Raw genomic sequence first — 21376 nt, forward strand, 5'->3', positions numbered from 1 at the left:
GCCTCTCCCTGCTCTGCTATCCCTCTGCCCCTTCTCCAAATCCTTATTATGAAATCTTTCTCATTAGGATAAAACACAACATCAGCTCCGCCGAGCCCCCGGCCAAAGTGTGGAAGTGGCGACCGAGACCCCCAAGGGCCAAGCCAAGTAACTGTAAGTGTTCATGTGAAATATGTTTATGTTATAGACATATACCTCTACTACACTGTGCCACACAGTATACCTCTACTACACTGTGCCACACAGTATACCTCTACTACACTGTGCCACACAGTATACCTCTACTACACTGTGCCACACAGTATACCTCTACTACACTGTGCCACACAGTATACCTCTACTACACTGTGCCACACAGTATACCTCTACTACACTGTGCCACACAGTATACCTCTACTACACTGTGCCACACAGTATACCTCTAAGAAATCAGCACTCGCTCGATAACAACTAACAGGCAGGACCTGTAGGCTGTAGCCGGGCCCTGTTACCGAAGCTAGCTGAGTGGTGTAAGGTTAAGGTACTAGTAGAGATGAACGGCCGCTTAATCCTGATTTAAAGTTAAAGTTACTGCAGGATATGGATTACGGTTTAGAAATGTCAAATGTACACTCCTGTGAGAGGCGGGGAGGGAGATCTGTGGATGACACTGTTTTGGAGGGGGAAATGGGGATGACACTGTCATGGGGTGGATCTGTGGATGACACATATAGCATAAGATGCTATACACGGAATGTGGCATCCACAGATCCCCCCCTATAGCAGTGTCATCCACAGATCCCCCTCTCTATAAAAGTGTCATCCACAGACAGCTGGACATTTCTTCCCTGTTGCGGTTTTAGGTATTGGGTAAAGTATCGCAGCATTTCTAAGCGTACTTGTGTAAATGTATCATTGTTATAGCTGCCCCCCTACTTTTGTCCTGGCCCCCAGTGTGCCCTCCCAAAATTTGAAAGCTAGAGACGCCACTGCTGTCTCCTTGTTGGATTGCCTGGACTATTGACCTCTGCTCTTTTTGACTACGAATCTATCTGCCGTCTGCTTATTGGATCACCTGGGTTATCGACCTCTGCACTGCCTGACTATGCATCTGCCCATCGCCTCCTGTAAGTCTGCCTGGATTCCTGACCCTGCACTGCCTGACAACGAGGCTGCCTGATTCTGCACACTACATTCATCTCAACTGTGTTTACCTTTATTGCAAGTGACTGTTGGTTTCCGTTTACCAGTGAAGTTCTTCTGTTCTGTTAACCTGCCTGTATTGGACTCTGGGTGACTGGTGCAAACACCAGTATCCTGTCTCTGAGAGTCAGTAGTCAGCAATATAGGGCTAAATTCTAGTCCTCCATCTGCTGACACAGAGGATCTACATCCTCTGGTTGTAACAATGTAATAGTTTTGGTCAGTGATTTACATCAGAAATTTTGAGCACAAACCAGGTGTAGATCTTTCCCTTATACCTTATGTATGTGGAGGCTCCAATCCTGATTTTGTCTCACAATCATTGAAGAAAATCACTGACCAAAACACTGACTTGTGAATGAGGCATAAGCAGGGGCATTGCTAGGCTAAAACATTCAGGGCCTGGCAACCTGTTTTGTCCCAAACCCTGAAGGTACTGTGTGTCAGATAGATGCAACTGTATTGCCTCCTCGGGGCCTGGCAACCTGTTTTGTCCCAAACCCTGAAGGTACTTACCTTTATTGCAAGTTGGTTTCCGTTTACCAGTAAAGTTTTTCTGTTCTGTTAACCTGCCTAACCTACATGCGGAGAAGTAATTAAAGGGGTAGATTACTCAGTGTGAGAGGCTGAGTAACTTGGAGTTTGTGCTTATTTAACTGGGACTAAATTTAAGGGCTGAAGGGAGGGATGTTATTTACATGATACTGTATGTTGAGGGGGTGATGTTATTTACATGGTACTGTATGTTGAGGGGGTGATGTTATTTACATGGTACTGTATGTTGAGGGGGTGATGTTATTTACATGGTACTGTATGTTGAGGGGGTGATGTTATTTACATGGGACTGTATGTTGAGGGGGTGATGTTATTTACATGGGACTTTGTGCTGGAGGTGGCTAGTGAGGGAATAATGATATTTACATGGGACTGTACGTTGAAGGCGGCTGTAGGAGGGGGTGATGTTATTTACCTGGGACTGTATATTGATGGCAGCTGTGGGAGGGAGTGATGTTATTTATATGGGACTGTATGTTGATGATGGCTGTGGGATGAAGTGATATTTACATGGGACTGAATGTTGAGGGGGTGATGTTGTTTACATGGGATTGCATGTTGGAGGCAGCTGGGGAGGCAGGGCGATATTATTTACATGGGACTGTATGTTGAAGGCGGCTGGGGATCAGGTGATGTTATTTATATGGGACTGTGTATTGGAGGGGCTGAAGGGAGGGAAGTGATGTTGTTTACATGGGACTGTATTTTGGAGGGTGCTATAGATAGAGAGGAATGTTACTTACGTGGGAGTGTTTATTGGAGGGGACTGGAGAGATGATGTGATTATTTACATGGGACTCTACAGTGGAGGGAGGCAAATAATATTATTTACATGTGACTGTATGGTGGAGGGGATGAGGAATTTTAATTTCTGAGGGCACAAAAGGGAGGAATATACGGGGGTACTGCAGAGGACATTATAAATACTGGGCGCACTTCAGGGTGAGCATTATAGCAGTAGGGGCAATATAAATACTGGGGGCACTGTAGGGGCATTTAAAATTCAGGGGACATTAGGCTTTCTTATTAGTACTGGGGGCTCTATAGGAGGGATTTATAGATCCACCATATTACCAAGAGCACCATCGGGGGACTTATTACTACTGAGGGGTCTGTAGAGGTTATGATTAATGCTGAAGGGCTCTTGTACTAATGGAGGCACTCTTGGGGAACGTTGAGGGCACTGTAGGGGGCAGTATTACTAATGAGATCATTCTATAAGGAAATCCCTATTGGTGGGACTTTGAGGAGCACTATTACTATGGGGGACTATCTGTATGGTAACAAGAATAGGGTGGTGTTAAACAGGCAAGAAGTGCTCAAACCCATATGCAGTTGTGTGTATATATCAGGCATCCTCAAACTGCAGCCCTCCAGCTGTTGCAAAACCAACTCCCAGCATGCCCGAACAGCCTACAGGTATCAGCCTACAGCAGGGCATTGTGGGAGTTGTAGTTTTACAACAGCTGGAGGGCCGCAGTTTGAGAATGCCATATATGTACACACACACACACACACACACACACACACACGTGCAGGGGAGCAAACCCTGCACTCGTGGCTCGTTGCTAATGGCAATCCCCAGCAAGAATGCATACAGTGAAGGATGCCCGCAGCGGACCACAAGTACCACAAAGAACATCCTACACAAAATAGCAATTATGTGGCTGTGATAACCAATATAACAATCTAGTAACAAGGACAGGTGCACTCGGCGATCTTCCTAAGCTCTCAAACTGATGTTAAAATTGAGAGATTAGCAAACATGTACTACCAGGAGGACATGTCTGAGTCTGAGCACCGCACCAAGGTTTCTCAAGTAGCTTAGGTCCTAACACTCACCTACCTGAGCCGTATGGGCAATACAAGGGGCCAGTGGGCGAATTACAGTAGTGTGAGGTCTGACTCACAGACAAGTCACCAGTTAACTCCAGCATCCAGCATGGTACATGCTGGAGTTAACTGGTGAGTAGAGGTCATATTCGAATTCGCGATATTTTGCGAATATTTTGTAGAATATTCGTTGAATATGCGCAAAATCGAATATTCGTTATATTCTCTGATTTTTTTATTTTTTTAACTAGAAAAATCGGCAATGTAATGATTGTGTAATATGCAAATTTTCGGAATGCAAATTTTTCAACTTACAACTATTAGACAAAGGAGATTATAGCACTAAGGGCTCTTTCACACCTGCGTTCTTTTCTTCCGGCATAGAGTTCCGTCGTCGGGGCTCTTTGCCAGAAGAATCCTGATCAGTTTTATCCTAATGCATTCTGAATGGAGAGAAATACGTTCAGGATGCATCAGGATGTCATCAGTTCAGGACCGGCCAAAAAACGTTCTGGAGAAGATACCGCAGCATGCTGCGCTTTTTGCTCCGGCCAAAAATCCTGAACACTTGCCGCAAGGCCGGATCCGGAATTAATGCCCATTGAAAGGCATTGATCCGGATCCGGCCTTAAGCTAAACGTCGTTTCGGCGCATTGCCGGTTCTGACGTTTAGCTTTTTCTGAATGGTTACCATGGCTGCCGGGACGCTAAAGTCCTGGCAGCCCTGGTAAAGTGTAGTGGGGAGCGGGGGAGCAGTATACTTGCCATCCGTGCGGCTCCCGGGGCTCTCCAGAGTGATGTCAGGGCGCCCCACGCGCATGGATCATGTGATCGCATGGCACGTCATCCATGCGCATGGGGCGCTCTGACGTCATTCCAGAGCGCCCCGGGAGCCGCATGAACTGTAAGTATACCGCTCCCCAGCTCCCCACTACTACTATGGCAAACAGGACTTTAATAGCGTCTTGTCTGCCATAGTAACACTGAACGCATTTTGAAGACGGATCCGTCTTCAAATGCTTTCAGTTCACTTGCGTTTTTCCGGATCCGGCGTGTAATTCCGGCAAGTGGAGTACACGCCGGATCCGGACAACGCAAGTGTTAAAGAGGCCTAAATTAGCCAAATTGCTCTATATTAGTTTTTTTTCTTAATATTCGCTATATTGCTATAACTTTGTTTTTTCGAATATTCGTAATATTCTAAAACAAGAATATATAGCAATATAGCAAATATTCGAAAAATAGAGCAATTTAGCTAATGTAGTGCTATAATCTTCTTTGTCAAGTTCAGATTGGAAAAAAATTGGTAATTGCCCATACGGCTCAGGTAGGTGAGTGTTAGGACCTGAGCTACCTGAGAAACCTTGGTGCGGTGCTTGGGCTCAGACATGTCCTCCTGGTAGGACATGTTTGCTAATCTCTCAATTTCAACATCAGTTTGAGGGCTTAGGAAGATCGCAGAGTGCACCTGTCCTTGTTATTAGACTATCTGTATGGCACTAATATGTCTTCAGGATAGTATTTGAGAGCAGTGGGGAGCACAACGAGCAGCAGAATAACACTGTTGGGAGTTCAGGTTGGGAGATGATGATAGAAAGTGAGGAAGCTAAGATGTCTGTGTGTCAAACTCTGCAGAGACTAGGCACAGCTAAAATAAGTTGTCCAGACTGAATGGAGAAGATGATGACAGAGAAGATCTACATCAGAGGAGACGTCACCTGGGAGGCCTTGGATGTGAGAGGTATGTGCTGCTGTATAGCAAGTACAGTAAAATGGAGGTCATGGATTGACTTAGAGAATTGGCCATATTCATTGGGGCTTTGGCCCTGGATCTTTTGAGACCCTAGCAACACCCCTAGCATAAGAACTCCAGAAGTAGTCGATCACTAAAGGCGATTACTTTAACAAGATGGAACTTCAAAATCTCCAGTCACCTGAGACATAGCTTGTCAAACAATATCCAACACTTTCAACACTTATAGACATAAGTAAACATAAACTTTTCTAGCTCGGCAAGTAAAGTGTTGCATGTGAAGCTTACTTTAAACATGGTGTTCTGGTTCTTGCTGGGCATGTCTAGGCAACTCTTCTGCAGAATGGTGGCCATTTCCAGGGTAACCAGCTAAACAATGATTAAATTGCATTAAGCCTAATTGTTCTGTCACTCGTACATTTAGGCATCCTTTGTCACTCTCTTCTCATTTTACGGCCCATTATAATATTACTGTGTCATAGCCTGTTGTTTCTAATGGGTTGTGAAAAATTTAACTATGCTATCTTGGTCAACCAAATTGATGAAACAGCATACACAGTATACTCCTAGGACCCGTCACATGCGTTTCATTGAAAGTAGTTCATACATTGTAATATGCAAAACAAAATCATAAACATACTGGTATATTTTTGTGGCTGTCTAATGGGTTTTAGAGTGTTAAGTTTGGGTACACTTCATCTACATAAAATCCATTCTACACGTACGACGGCGTCCATTGCCAATAATAAGAAAAATGAACTACATTCCAATCTTGGCAATGCCAGTCATACAGAATTTTGTAATGTTATGCTAAAATAAAATATCTATATTTTTTTTCCTATCAATTGGAACTGAGTACCCCATAATGAGAAAGTGAAAACAGAATACTAGAAAGGTTTGTTATATTAACCTCTTTAGGACTGGGTGATATACAGTATGTGAGATAGAGATATATATATATATATATATATATATATATATATATATATATATATATTTTTTTTTTTTTTTTTTTTTTTTTTTTTTGCTGTCCCTTTTTAACACCCAGTCATTCCGGAACTATAACTGTTCAGTTGGCTGTACAAGGGCTTGTTTGTTTGTTTGTTATTTGTGCAGGACAAGTTTAAATTAACTTTAATTTTGCATATGATTTAGTGAAAAGATGGTAAAAAAAAATCCAAATGGGGTGGAATGACAAAAATTGAAATTCTGCCATAGTTTATGGGTTTTGTTTTTATGGTGTTCCCTTTGCAATAATACTGACCTGCTTCCGCATTCTCTAGGTCAGTACAATCACAGAAATACCACATTTGTGTAGTTTTTTTGTGTTTTTAATTAGAGATGAGTAAAGTTATCAAAAATTTGATTCAGCTGCTTCACCCACGTTCAGAAAGAAATTTGATTTGTGAGGAAGTAATGCGTAACAAATACCATACCATTGTATGTAGCGGGTGCATTGATGGAGGACAACAATCGCACCGCCCCTGTCATTGGACGCCTCATATGCCGCGTTGATTGCGGTATCTGACAGTCACATTGAGGCCTTTCAGGGGTTAAAAAAAAAATAATAATACATACTCTGCTCATCGAATTGCTAGCAGAGAGGCCATCGTGACCATCTTAATTCCATCAGTGATGATGTCACCGCACCCGGCCAGCGCGATGACGTGATAACATCACGTCAGCGCGCATGAGATTTGCCACATTTTCTTCAATCAAGATTGCTGTGACTGCCTCTCCGAGAGCAAATGGATGAGGTGAGTATGTATTTTTGTTGTGTTTTGCCGCTATTTCAGGAAAAATTTATTCGTTACCAGGGAAATTCAGCTTTGTGGCGAATCAAATTTTTCTTGAAATATGGATCGAAAAAATGCCAACACCAGCAAAATAAAGTACAAAACCACTTAACTCCCCCCCCCAAAAAACTATTTGATATTGCTATAAAATTTTAATTTAAAATTGCTGTAATAACACTGACCCATGGAGTAAAAAGTAATATATGGTATTTATGTAGCATGGTAAATGGCCCTAAATTTATATACAAAAATAAAAAACTATTGAAAAGTTGCCTTTTTTTTTCTTCCCCTCACCACAAAAAAGATTAAAACTGAATCAATAAGTTATATGTGCACCAAAATGGTGCCATTGAAAAACAACTTGTCCTGCAAATAAGGAAAAAAAAAAAAAAAAAAGCCCTCGTACAATTAAGTTGACAGAAAAATAAAGTTGAGACTCACCACAGCATAATGGCCAAACTAGCTGCAGCAGGAAGGGGTTAATAGTACTGTGATAATGCATTGTGAAATGTGCACTGCTTGAATGGCTATTTGCATTTGTTTGTTGCCAATACAGTAACTATAGTATCTCCAAAGAGCTATCACCTTCCCTCTAGAATGCTGCCTCTCACATATCATCAGAAAGAAAGCATTTACTGTCAGTAAGCAATTAACAAATGCTTTAAAAGCAACCCGTCTACATCTCTGTGCAGAGTTACAGAACGTGTACCTATTCTTAAGCCAATGAACATTTATCTACTGCAGAAACTGGAGGAGTTCTGATTGCTTTACAGTAAAATCGGAATCTGTGCTACAGAGTCATATAGGAAAGGTTCTTTGGCTGTCTGAATCAGTGAAGACTACCTTGCTGCGCTTGATATTCATCTTGTGGTAAGAGCCCTTTTTCTTCATACTTTTTCATAGGCCTTCTGCAGCAGAAAGTACCTTTCCTTCTGGGCTGTTTCTTTAACTATACAAAATTCTATGACACAGAGCATCGGGACCTTGTCACTTCCTTACCGCTCTGCACTAATTGCAAGCATTTATGTGCCAGTAATGAATTTAGCAACAGCACCTATGCTGAGTGAGGATCAGAGGAAAGATGTTCACTGGAGGAAGAGGAGATGCCAGACTTTCAATATTTTATAAGGCCTCTTTCACCTGTTAATGAATCATGGAAATATGCTGTCCATGGTCTCCACAGCCAGCACACATGCACATTGAAGTATCCTTCAGACACCTTCATGGATGAACCACTGAACATCTTATTGAGAAAACTAGATCACAAACTTAAAATAATATTAAAACTAGACACTTAGATTAATAGATAGTATGATAGGCAAAACATTTGTTATATTCGACTTTGAATGATGCAATCCATTCTTTTGTTAGCTTGGTGATTACTTTTCTGTGATGCTTTTGTTGTTCGTCCCTGACTGATTCGCTAAACCTTTTTATCAGAGCAATTCTTTTTCTGCAGTAACATTGACCACCTTAAGAGTGTATTCTGTCATGTCTTGGAAGGATTAGAGATTACATGTGAGCAGGCCTTTTTTTCGGGCCGAACGCCCCGAAACGTCGTTCCGCCACCTATTGGGCACCCGTTGCGATGTAGTGTAAAAAAAAAAAAAAAGTTGGTTATACAAGTTCGGCCGGCGGCGCCCCTCATGCTGCGCCTCCTGAGCGGTTGAGCGCTTGCCGCTCTAAAGAATTTCCAGCCGCCGGCTCAGTGCTGCGCAGCCTGCTTGCGCCTGCTGTGTCTGCTTTGTGCTGTTGTTAATGTTGCGTGGCCGAGCTCTGTTCGGTCCGCGGTACAGGAGCTTTTGTTTCCTGTACCTGGCCGGACTGACAGGAAGTGCTCACTAAGGCTACTTTCACACTAGCGTTCTGCTGTCTGCTCGTGAGCTCCGTTTGAAGTGGCTCACGAGCGGAGCAGAACGCTTCCGTCCAGCCCTGATGCAGTCTGAATGGATGCGGATCCGCTCAGACTGCATCAGTCTGGTGGCGTTCAGCCTCCGCTCCGCTCGCCTCCGCACGGCCAGGCGGACAGCTGAACGCTGCTTGCAGCGTTCAGCTGTCCGCCTGGCCGTGCGGAGGCGTGCGGATCCGTCCAGACTTAAGATGTAAGTCAATGGGAACGGATCCGCTTGAAGATGACACCATATGGCTCAATCTTCAAGCGGATCCGTCCCCCATTGACTTTACATTGAAAGTCTGAACGGATCCGCTCAGGCTACTTTCGCACTTAGAAAGTTATTAATGCAGACGGATCCGTACTGAACGGAGCCTCCGTCTGCATTAATATGATCGGATCCGTTCAGAACGGATCCGATCAAGCGCAAGTGTGAAAGTAGCCTCAGTGTGCACTTCCTTTCAGTCCGGCCGGGTACAGGAAACAAATGCTCCTGTACCGCGGACTGAACAGAGCTCGGCCACGCTACAATAGAGCTGACAGGAGGAAGGGGGGGGGGGGGGGAGGAATGGAAATGAGAGTGACAAGGGGGAGGGAATGGAAATGAGAGTGACAAGGGGGGGTGGAATGGAAATGAGAGTGACAAGGGGGGGGTAGAATGGAAATGAGAGTGACAAGGAAGGGGAGGGGATGGAAATGAGAGTGACAAGGAAGGGGAGGGGATGGAAGAGAGTGACAAGGAAGGGGAGGGGATGGAAGAGAGTGACAAGGAAGGGGAGCGGATGGAAATGAGAGTTACAAGGAAGGGGAGCGGATGGAAATGAGAGTTACAAGGAAGGGGAGGGGATGGAAATGAGAGTGACAAGGAAGGGGAGGGGATGGAAATGAGAGTGACAAGGGGGGGGGTGGAATGGAAATGAGAGTGACAAGAGGGGGGGTGGAATGGAAATGAGAGTGACAAGGAGGGGTGGAATGGAAATGAGAGTGACAAGGAAAGGGTGGAATGGAAATGAGAGTGACAAGGAAGGGGTGGAATGGAAATGAGAGTGACAAGTAAGGGGAGGGGATGGAAATGAGAGACAAGGAAGGGGAGGGGATGGAAATGAGTGACAAGGAAGGGGAGGGGATGGAAATGAGTGACAAGGGAGTCCCCAGAGCCAGACTACAGCCAGACACCAGATCATCTTATTGTACTGGTGGTAAGTAGACAATGCAATATGTTTATTATGTAATTGTTTAATTATTAATACTACATTGGAAACTAATTTACCTCACATTTAGGGTCCATTCACACATCCGTGTGTGTTTTGCTGATCCACAAAACACGGACAGCGGCAGACCGCCCATTGCCGGCACTAAGAGAATATGCCTATTCTTGTCCGCTATTTTTTTCAGGATCGGAATTGCGGATCCGAGTCGGCCCCATAGAAATGTATGGGTCCGCAATTCCGTTCCGCAAAAAGAGACAGTTACAAGAAGCTTTATTAACCGTAAGGGAAGTATAGCAGTCCTTTTAATTTAAAAGCTGAGAAAGGGGTGGAACATATGTGATGTCTGATAAGGGGGGGGGGGGGGGAGGCGGCAATTTTTATCTTGCCTAGGGTGGCAAAAATCCTTGCACCGGCCCTGCTTACTTACAGTTTACATGATTGCTTAGTCCCTGCAGCCTCCGGCTCTCCACTGGCTCAGGCCCGCCCAGCTCCCGCCCACCACTGACAGCGGCGGAGAGAGTGAGAGAGAGGAGACGCTGATTCTGTGGCCCCAAGCCCCAGAGTCTTGGTCTATGTGCAGATTGATATCTGATTGGAGCGGACTTCTTATTTTCTCTTTTGCACATAAATGGTTAAACTATATTCCTTAGTGAAAATGTGAAAATGTCCAGTCCACACCACCCCAGCCCCCCTCCTGAGCAAAGATTAGTAAATGTGGCAGATATCTGATTGGAGCTGACTTAGGGCCCTTTCACACTTGCGTTGGCCGGTTCCGGCATAGAGTTCCGTCGTCGGGGCTCTATGCCGGAAGAATCCTGATCAGTTTTATCCTAATGCATTCTGAATGGAGAGAAATCCATTCAGGATGCATCAGGATGTCTTCAGTTCCGGAACGGAACGTTTTTTGGCCGGAGAAAATACCGCAGCATGCAGTACTTTTTGCTCCGGCCAAAAATCCTGAACACTTGCCGCAAGGCCGGATCAGGAATGAAAGCCCATTGAAAGGCATTGATCCGGATCCGGCCTTAAGCTAAACGTTGTTTCGGCGCATTGCCGGATCCGACATTTAGCTTTTTCTGAATGGTTACCATGGCTGCCGGGACGCTAAAGTCCTGGCAGCCATGGTAAAGTGTAGCGGGGAGCGGGGGAGCAACATACTTACAGTCCGTGCAGCTCCCGGGGCGCTCCAGAGTGACGTCAGGGTGCCCCAGGCGCATGGATGACGTGATCGCATGTACACGTCATCCATGCGCCTGGGGTGCTCTGACGTCACTCTGGAGCGCCCCGGGAGCCGCACGGATGGTAAGTATGCCGCTCCCCTGCTCCCCGCTCCTACTATGGCAACCAGTACTTTAATAGCGTCCTGGCTGCCATAGTAACACTGAAAGCATTTTGAAGACGGATCCGTCTTCAAATGCTTTCTGTACACTTGCGTTTTTCCGGATCCGGCGTGTACCTCCGGCAAGTGGAGGACACGCCGGATCCGGACAACGCAAGTGTAAAAGAGCCCTTAGTGACTTCTTTTTTTCTCTTTTGCACATAAACGGTTAAACTATTTTCCTTAGAAAAAATGACAAGTCCACACCATGAGGGCCCCCCCTGAGCAAAGATTAGTAAATGTGGCCGGCCGGGTGGCCCCCAGTCACAGTTCAGCAGACAGAGAGAACCCAACTTCTTTTGCCTCCAGTCTCTCTAATAATCCACCAGTAATTTAAATAACCCCATTAGTGGGGGATAACTATAGAGACGGGAGACATAAGGGGTTGGGTTCTCTCTGTCTGCTGAACTGTGGCCTGGGGCCACCCGGCCGGCCACATTTACTAATCTTTGCTCAGGGGGGCCCTCATGGTGTGGACTTGTCATTTTTTCTAGGGAATATAGTTTAATCGTTTATGTGCAAAAGAGAAAAAAAGAAGTCACTAAGTCCGCTCCAATCAGATATCTGCACATAGACCCAGAGTCTTGGTCTATGTGCAGATTGATATCTGATTGGAGCGGACTTCTTATTTTCTCTTTTGCACATAAATGGTTAAACTATATTCCTTAGGCTCCGTTCACACGTCCGCAAAATGGGTCCGCATCCTTTCCGCAATTTTGCGGAAAGGGTGCGGACCCATTCATTCTCTATGGGGACGGAATGTGCTGTCCGCATCCACATTTGCGGATCCGCACTTCCGCATCCGTGCTTCCGTTTCCGCAAAAAAATAGAACATGTCCTATTCTTGTCCGCAATTGCGGACAAGAACAGGCATATTCTATTATGTCGGCAATGTGCGGTCCGCAAAATGCGGAAAGCACATTGCCGCTTTCGGTGTTTTGCGGATCCGTGTCTCTGTGTATCCGCAAAACACATTGCAGATGTCTGAATACAGCCTTAGTGAAAATAACCAGTCCAGTCCACACCACGAGGGCCCCCCAGGCCCCCCCTGAGTAAAGATTAGTAAATGTGGCAGGTGGTGACCCCAGGCCACAGTTCAGCAGCAGAGTCAGACAGAGAGAAGAACCCTTACCCAACACAACCCATGTCTCCTGGGGCCGTCTGTCTCTATAATAATCCCCCACTAATTTATAAATGGTCGCATCTGGGGTTAATTATTAAATCACATTCAGATATCAAATAAAGTCAATATATTTATGCGCAGCAGTTGCTTTACCTTACCTCAGTCCTCCCCTCCTGGTGCGGCAGTGGCAGGCCGCAGGTCTGGCTGACTAACTTAAGGTACTGCTACTATTAGGTCAGGACGGTGACGTGACATCATGTGAGTGAGTCACCGGTCTGATCTGGTTCTTGTCTGGCAGTGGTCACGTGAGGCGACTCGCCACAGCCACCCAATCCCTTTAGCTCCGGACCGGAGGCGGGGACTTAGTCTCTGCTGCTAGCTACTCAGCCGTGGCACCACTCACCAGGCTGAGGTGAGTGACACACCCCCTTTTATCACGTGACAGGCGCTGAAGCGCTTCGCTTGTAAGTTCAGGTTGTTCTAGTGAAGAAGACTGCTGCGCTGCTGCATAGACAATCAGAGTCAGTGGATGGGAGTCGCGAGGGCCCCCAGTAGCAACTGGGCCCGGGGCAGCTGCCCCTTTTGCCCTGCGGCAAAGACGGCCCTGGGCGTGGCCAGGGGAGGGGGGGTGAGTTCCACCACCTTTTCTCTGAGAATAAAAGCCTTGCATGTGAGGATGGAGATTAGATCAGAGATGTATAGATGAAACGGGTTGTGGATATCCTTGAATATCAGTGGTACTGAAAGTCATGCGACTATATGAGCTGTCCCAGGATTCTATAGATCAGGGAAGCCCAGCTGTGGCAAAACTACAACTCCCAACATGCTCAGACAGCCTACAGCTATCAACCTACAACAGGGCATGAGAGTTGTAGTTTTACAACATCTGGAGGGCTGCAGGTTAGGAATCACTGCTTTAGGCCTCATGCACACGACCGTTGTTGTGTTCCGTTCCACAAAATGGGGTTCCGTGATCCGTTTTTGTTTCCGTGTGTCTTCCTTTATTTTTGGAGGATCACCAGACATGAAGGAAAGTTAAAAAAAGTCTAACTCAAGTTTGCCATGCAAATGATAAAAACTGACACGGACGAGCGGACGTGGATGACAATCTTGTGTGCCTCCGCGTTTTATCACGGACCCATTGACTTGAATGGGTCCGCGAACCGCTTTCCGTGAAAAAAATAAATAAAAATAGGACAGGTTATTGTCACGGGTGAGGATGGGGGAAAATCCTCAGCCGTGCGATGCCAGATGATGTTATGGCTGCTCGGCCAGGACAACAGGATTAGGGAGCAGGTCACCTCCTACAGCGTCCCTAACCTGACCCTAACTCCTACCTGCATGGGCCAACCTTAAAGGTAGGAGGACCCATGCGCAGGAACCTAGGAGCCCTGACTTACCCTCCGTCCGGTCCCTAGCTAGGAGTCAGGGTAAGACAACCTACTCCTCCTAGGCACGGAGGAGCAGGAGTCTCAATGGCCAAGCTGCTGGAAAAGGGGGGAACATAAACAGCTCTATGGATATGGCAGGTGAACAAGGAGTTCCACCTACCTGCCACAGCCTTGCTGACTGGATCCCTGTGCTGGCAAGGTGAAGTTCACAACGGATCCGCACACAGGGACCCAGATCCATAGCTGCACAAAATCATAAGGAAACATCAAATAGACATCACATATAACTGGACATAAACATCATGAGACAATATCTTTGTTCATGACCACAGGGGTGGCTCTCACTGGCAGATGGAAAACACAGGCGGCTGCTCCAGCAAAGCATGACGGAAGCAACCTCCTGAGCCATGCCAAACACTAAGGCCTCATGCACACTGCCGTGTTTCACGGCCGTATGCGGGCCGTGGAACCGCGGCCTGGATCCCTCCTGAGAGCAGGAGCGCACGGCGTCACTGGTTGCTATGACGCTGTGCGCTCCCTGCTGCCGCCGCAATACAGTGATACACTGGTATGATCTATACCAGTGTATTACTGTACTGTGCCGGCAGCAGGGAGCGCACGGCGTCATAGCAACCAGTGACGCCGTGCGCTCCTGCTCTCAGGAGGGATCCAGGCCGCGGTTCCACGGCCCGCATACGGCCGTGAAACACGGCAGTGTGCATGAGGCCTAAGGCTTTATAGGCCAAGAAGCCACACCCCACAGTCGGACACACCCAGTGACACACACACACTGGGAAGGGAGTTAACCCTTCCAACACCACAGAAGGGAAAACACCAACTTAAAGGGGAAGTGTCCAACTCAACAAACACACTGTGGCTGTTGCCGCAGGCAGTGACATGGGTGGCAACTGTGTCCTGGAAGTCAGCCCAAAGGCCGGGACACTGCCACCACATGTACACAATCAACCAAACATTGGCACGGACAGCCACAGTGAAGGAACGGATGTCAGTGCACACCAGACACAACACAGAGTGCACACAGACAAACTACAAGTGCTAACAAACACGCACACAACTCCAAGGGAACCGCACACATAGCTGTTGTCCGCGGCAACCGCACTTGAGGCTAACAACATCATGCCTGAAGCTGGGGCTGAAACAACAACAACCCAAAAACCACGGGCAACAGTATGCGGCTCCCAAGGAGTCACGGCCATAACCGTGGCCGTGACACTCCCACCCCTCAAAGCCCCCCCACCGGAAAAAAAAAAAAGGAAACTGGTGAGAGACTAATATCAGGGGATAGGAGAAGGGAACGTCCACTCTCAGGACGTCGCTGCCAGCTGCATCCTCTCCCAGCACACACTCAGCCAGTCCAGCGAGGCCTGCAGCCCGACACAGCAACACAGGAGAGAGAACCACTGAGAGTGGACGAAGGGACTCTCCACTCACGTCCCCACTCCAGTCGCTGCCAGCAGACACTTCTAACCAGCACGCAGCCGGACCACTAACGGAGTGCTGCCAGCAAACGACCAGAGATGGGAACATGAAGAGGGAAGAGGGATCACCAACACGGACGGTAAGGTGGCGGGGAAAAAGCCACCAACCGTGCCGTTAACGGTGATCCCCCCGGAACGCTCTCCCTCCGGAGAATGCGCATGCAGGCCACAAAGGGATGGCACTGCATGCTGCACCCTCTTCCGAAGGTATGCTTACCGCACACCAATGTGCAATAAAATCAGGGGGACGCCAAACGAGGCAACGGTGAAGGGATGGCGGGGAACGCCACTCACCGCGCCGTCAGCGGCGAAACCCCCAGAACGCCCTCCCTCCGAAGAGCGTGCATGTACCCCTTCCAACACCACAGAAGGGAAAACACCAACTTAAAGGGGAAGTGTCCATCTCAACAAACACACTGTGGCTGTTGCCGCAGGCAATGACATGGGTGGCAACACTGCCACCACATGTACACAATCAACCAAACATTGCCACCGACAGCCACAGTGAAGGAACGGATGTCAGTGCACACCACACACAACACAGAGTGCACACAGACAAACTACAAGTACTAACAAACACGCACACAACTCCAAGGGAACCGCACACATAGCTGTTGTCCGCGGCAACCGCACTTGAGGCCAACATCATGCCTCAAGCTGCGGCTGAAACAACAACCCAAAAACCACGGTCAACGGTATGTGGCTCCCAAGGAGTCACGGCCATAACCGTGGCCGTGACAGTTATATTTTTTTTGACGGACTGGAACCACGGATCACGGACGCGGATGACAAACTGTGCATAAGCCAAGTTTTCAACGGACCCATTGAAAGTCAATGGGTCTGCAGAAAAACGGAACAACGGACACGGAATGAAACAACGGTCATGTGCATGAGGCCTTAGGTGGACAAAAGTAGGGGTCCCATAATAGAGTCTTGAGACAGAGAGATGGTAAGATTAGGAGGTGGTCTGGGAGTGGGAAAGACTGAATGGCTTACGAAAGCAGATGTGGAGTGGATCTGCTGTGTCACCAAACAGATTTGGCTTGGGGTAACTCCTAAGGATGTTCTGTATAATCTCTGGTACTTTACAGGGATCTGGTCTCCATTGCAGGGGAACCATCAGGCTGCTACCTCTTTAAGTAATCTCTGCTCAGTAACTGCTAACCCACGGGGGTCAAGACACAGCAGTGTGTAGTACCAAGGGACCAGGCAAAATGTAGTCAAGGAAGAGCCAGGGTTGGGGTAGGCTGCATACATACAATCTGAAAGTCAGTCCAAAGGTGAGAGCAGACAGCAAAGGGTCAAAATTGGTAAACAGACAGAGATCAGGCATTGGCAAACAACTGAACTATAGTGCGCCTTCAAAACTTAAACTATGAAGCTAGACAAACCTATTGCTCATGCATCTTACCACAGGGGAAGGTTCCTTAACTACCTATAGGAAGTCGGCCATAGTAGCTAGTAAAAATTAGGGTGCATGCACACTGGCCTTTCAAGAGCTGTCTTATCCTCCTCTCTTCTGCAGCCTACAGGAGATGGCATATCATTGCTGACGCCACCACCTCCTGCTAACTTTCTTTGATCCCGATTCCTGCACACTAGTGCACATGCACAGGACCACCAGCCGTCTATTCACTGTACAGACTTCTGTGTGAAGCGTGTGCTGACTCGTACACAGCATGATGTAAGCGCTGTGTATGAGTCAGAGCATAGCGATCAGCCACAGAGGCTGATTGCTATGCTGTGGATGTCACTGGGGTGTCAGAATATTTATACTGCTTCTGATAAATAGTTTAATTTATTTATGTAAACAAATTAGGATATATAATTGAGGCGATGCCAATTTGTTTTAAAAAACAAAAAGCTCACCAGTAGGGTTGAGCGAACCCGAACTGTAAAGTTCTGGTTTGCAACAAACTTTAGGATTTTTGGACCCCGGACCCAAACATTTCAGTAAAAGTTCGGGTTTGGTGTTTGGTTGCTCTGCAGCCTTTCAAAAAGCACCAATCAACAAGCGGTTAACTGTCTGACTTTAGAAGCCATCACAGCCATGCCTACTAATGGCATGGCTGTGATTGGCCAGTGCAGCATGTGACCCAGCCTCTATATAAGCTGGAGTCATGTAGCGCTGCACATCACTCTGCTGTGCATAGTGTAGGGAGAGGATGCTGCTGGTGATTTCAGGGAGAGAATAGGAGAGACTGTTTGCTCAAAATCTGAATCTAACTCGGCGATCTACATACATTGTGTTTTGTGGGTGCAGGGCACAATTTTTTTTTATCCTGCACTGAGCCGAGTGACCGAAAAAAAAAGAACTTTAATAAGTCAGTTAGGTGGGCGGCGGCGGCCATTTTATGCAAGCTCAGGGCACCATCACTGCATCTGAGCTTTTGGGACATAGAAAATCCCACATTTTTTGGCAATATACAACAGCTGGATTAGTTAGTTTACAATTAAGCTAGAAATACAGCCATAGTTTTATGGGGTTTTAAAAACACACTTTATTGCCAAAGACCAGTATTTTCCTGATCTGCAAGTGTTAAATTCAAATTTGTGGTCGGATCGGCTATCAGAAAGGTGTCCCTAACCTATCTAACCCTATCTTTCAACAAGCAGTAGAATTGTGCCATAACTGCTGCGGTAGGGCAGCCTAAAGGGGGCCACCCTAATATGAAGTGACTGTAAGATGGCGTGGGTGGGTGGGTGAAATCAGCTGAATCGTCATCAGCCTAGGCCTACAGGAGCCTATAAATAGCCTAGTACCCAACCAGCCTGGCCTCACAGGTGCAAGTAAGTAGCCGTGTAATGAGCCTCTCTTCTCACAAATACCGCAAAGTTCTTTGCTTAACACTTGTGGTCGGATCGGCTATCAGAAAGGTGTCCCTAACCTATCTAACCCTATCTTGCAACAAGCAGTAGAATTGTGCCATAACTGCTGCTGTAGGGCAGCCTAAAGGGGCCAAAAAGCATAGACCTTATTTAGAGTAAACATATACATACCATTACGACACCCGCTTTGAACGCAGAAGACTCTACACGATGAAGGTGCGGAATATACCGTACATATCAGAGACTTCTATATACCTTACCTCTTTGTCACGTGCCGTTGTTTTTGGAGGTAGCTAAAGTTGATGTTTTGAAAGAGCGTTCGGTAGTCAGAAACGATTTACCCCTATGTTGACGAACATATGAACATATTACGAGAAGGTCTGAACCCGGGAGCTGCAGACTGAAATAACAATGGTGAATGTGATGGAAGACTTAATGAAGTCCAACCGATCGCTAAGGGCCCTGCTCGGACACCAACTATTGCTGGTAGCAAATACTACACCTATACTTCCCCAGGCCACTGCTTAAATTATTTCTTATTATTTATAAAGGACCCCAAAAGTTAGATGGCATATGCCGCTTAACTCTGATAATGGATCAGGACTTCGTAATCGCCTGTAGTCGGGACAGGACTTCATAAATGCCTGTAGTCGGGACAGGACTTCATAAATGCCTGTAGTCGGGACAGGACTTCATAAATGCCTGTAGTCGGGACAGGACTTCATAAATGCCTGTAGTCGGGACAGGACTTCATAAATGCCTGTAGTCGGGACAGGACTTCATAAATGCCTGTAGTCGGGACAGGACTTCATAAATGCCTGTAGTCGGGACAGGACTTCATAAATGCCTGTAGTCGGGACAGGACTTCGTAATCGCCTGGCGCGAGAGACCCTAATGGCGGGGCAAGGCGCCAGCGAGGGAATAAACGTAAACCTGAAAGAAAGCAGCTATGTTCATCAGGAGAACGGTATCAGAGCGGTGCACTGACTCCCCCAGAAAAAATACTGAGTAACCATGATGTAGCAATGAAAAGGAAAATGCAGCCTTAAGTGGAAGCCGAAGTGATGTATGAACAGGTGGGTGAACGCAGCTGTGGATGTGAGTAGTGCCTAAAACATGGTATGGGCCCAGCTGTTAGCATGAAGAGCACGGTATAACGCAGCTGTGAATGCAATCTGAAATGACAGGGTATCAATGTGATGCAACAGCAACGCATGAACGCAGCTCTAGTAGTGAACAGAGTATAAATTGTAAATGCAGACACATGGACATAGCTTTGAAGGTAACGCCTCCACATAATGCTGCAGGCTTTTTTTTTTCTCTCTTTTCTCTGGGATGGTCACCACAGCACCACCCAAGAAACATAAACGTGCATGAACATGAACCTTGATGCAACGCCAATAAATCAACATATAGTGCACCTTTACCCCAGCACAGAACCGCTGACACACGCGTGCCCATAACATACAGTTTATAGATAAACCACTCTTACCTACAAGAGCATCGGAACTCAAATGCGGGCGCCTCGACTGATATGCATGAATCCCCACATACAGACCCCTGATATACATTCCCCAACACCTTGCATGTTTGGCGTTAACTACGGATGTGCCCCCACATGTTAAAACAGGTAACTTAAAACACACTTTTTTTTTTTGCAGATATAAGAAACCTGCGACCATACCTACTCCAGGCGCCTGCTAGGCCAATAACTATATGCAATAGCCCCCAACGAGCCCCTAAACAGCCGGGCATTCACTAGACCGTTAGCACCCCACTCTGCTTTGAACCAGAGTACTGCGAATCGCATGCCGCACTGTGGGCACCGTGCCATCAAGTGCAATACTACCGTATTTTTATTTTTTTTTAATTTTTTTACCATTGATACGAAAACACAGCGTGCATCGCTTGAACCAACTAACAACCATCACTCAACCGTTTAGCACCCAACTCTGCTACATCTCAGAGCGCTACATGTCACGGTCCGCAGCGTTGGTCCCGTGCAGACCACTCCGATCCTACCATGAATACCAGCGCCCTGCTAAGACACTCTGCCATCGCCCAGCCGTAAAGAGCCTCCACACCATGCTGCTGTATACTAGAGCCGACTCACAGGTAGTGAAATCAGCTGAATCTTCATCAGCCTAGGCCTACAGGAGCCTATAAATAGCCTAGTACCCAACCAGCCTGGCCTCACAGGTGCAAGTAAGTAGCCGTGTAATGAGCCTCTCTCACAAATACAGCAAAGTTCTTTGCTTAACACTTAATATATACAGCTTTCATATTCTGTTACCAAAAAAAACACTTTTTGGCAATATACAACATCTGGATTAGTCAGTGTGCAATTTAACCCCTTAAAAACTTATGATGTACTGGTACGGCACGTTTCCTGAGTCGTTCAAGTCCCAAACTAAGACAAAAAATTTAGTGAAAAAAAAGTTGAAAAAATTAAAGTTTTCCCCCCAAAAATTAAAAGTTGCAAGTAAAAATAAACAAAAACGTCATTTTGCCCAAATAAAGTAAAAAAAAAAGGTAAAAAATAGGGGGGGGGGGGAGTATACATATTAGGTATCGCTGCGTCTGTATCGACCGGCTCTATAAACATATCACATGACCTAACCCCTCAGATGAACACCGTAAAAAATAAAAACTGTGCTAAATAAACCATTTTTTTGTCACCTTACATCACAAAAAGTACAACAGCAAGCGATCAAAAAGGAGTTTGCCCACCAAAATAGTGCCAATCTAACCGTCACCTCATCCCGCATAAAATTAGCCCCTACCTGAGACAAAAAATAAAAAAACTATGGCTCAGAATATGGAGACACTAAAACCTCATTTTTTTGTTTTAAAAAAGCTGTTATTGTGTAAAACTTAAATAAATAAAAAAAAGTATACATATTTGGTATCGCCACATTCGTATCGACCGGCTCTA

Source organism: Bufo gargarizans, chromosome 7, assembly GCF_014858855.1.
Source record: "Bufo gargarizans isolate SCDJY-AF-19 chromosome 7, ASM1485885v1, whole genome shotgun sequence".
NCBI lineage: Eukaryota > Metazoa > Chordata > Amphibia > Anura > Bufonidae > Bufo > Bufo gargarizans.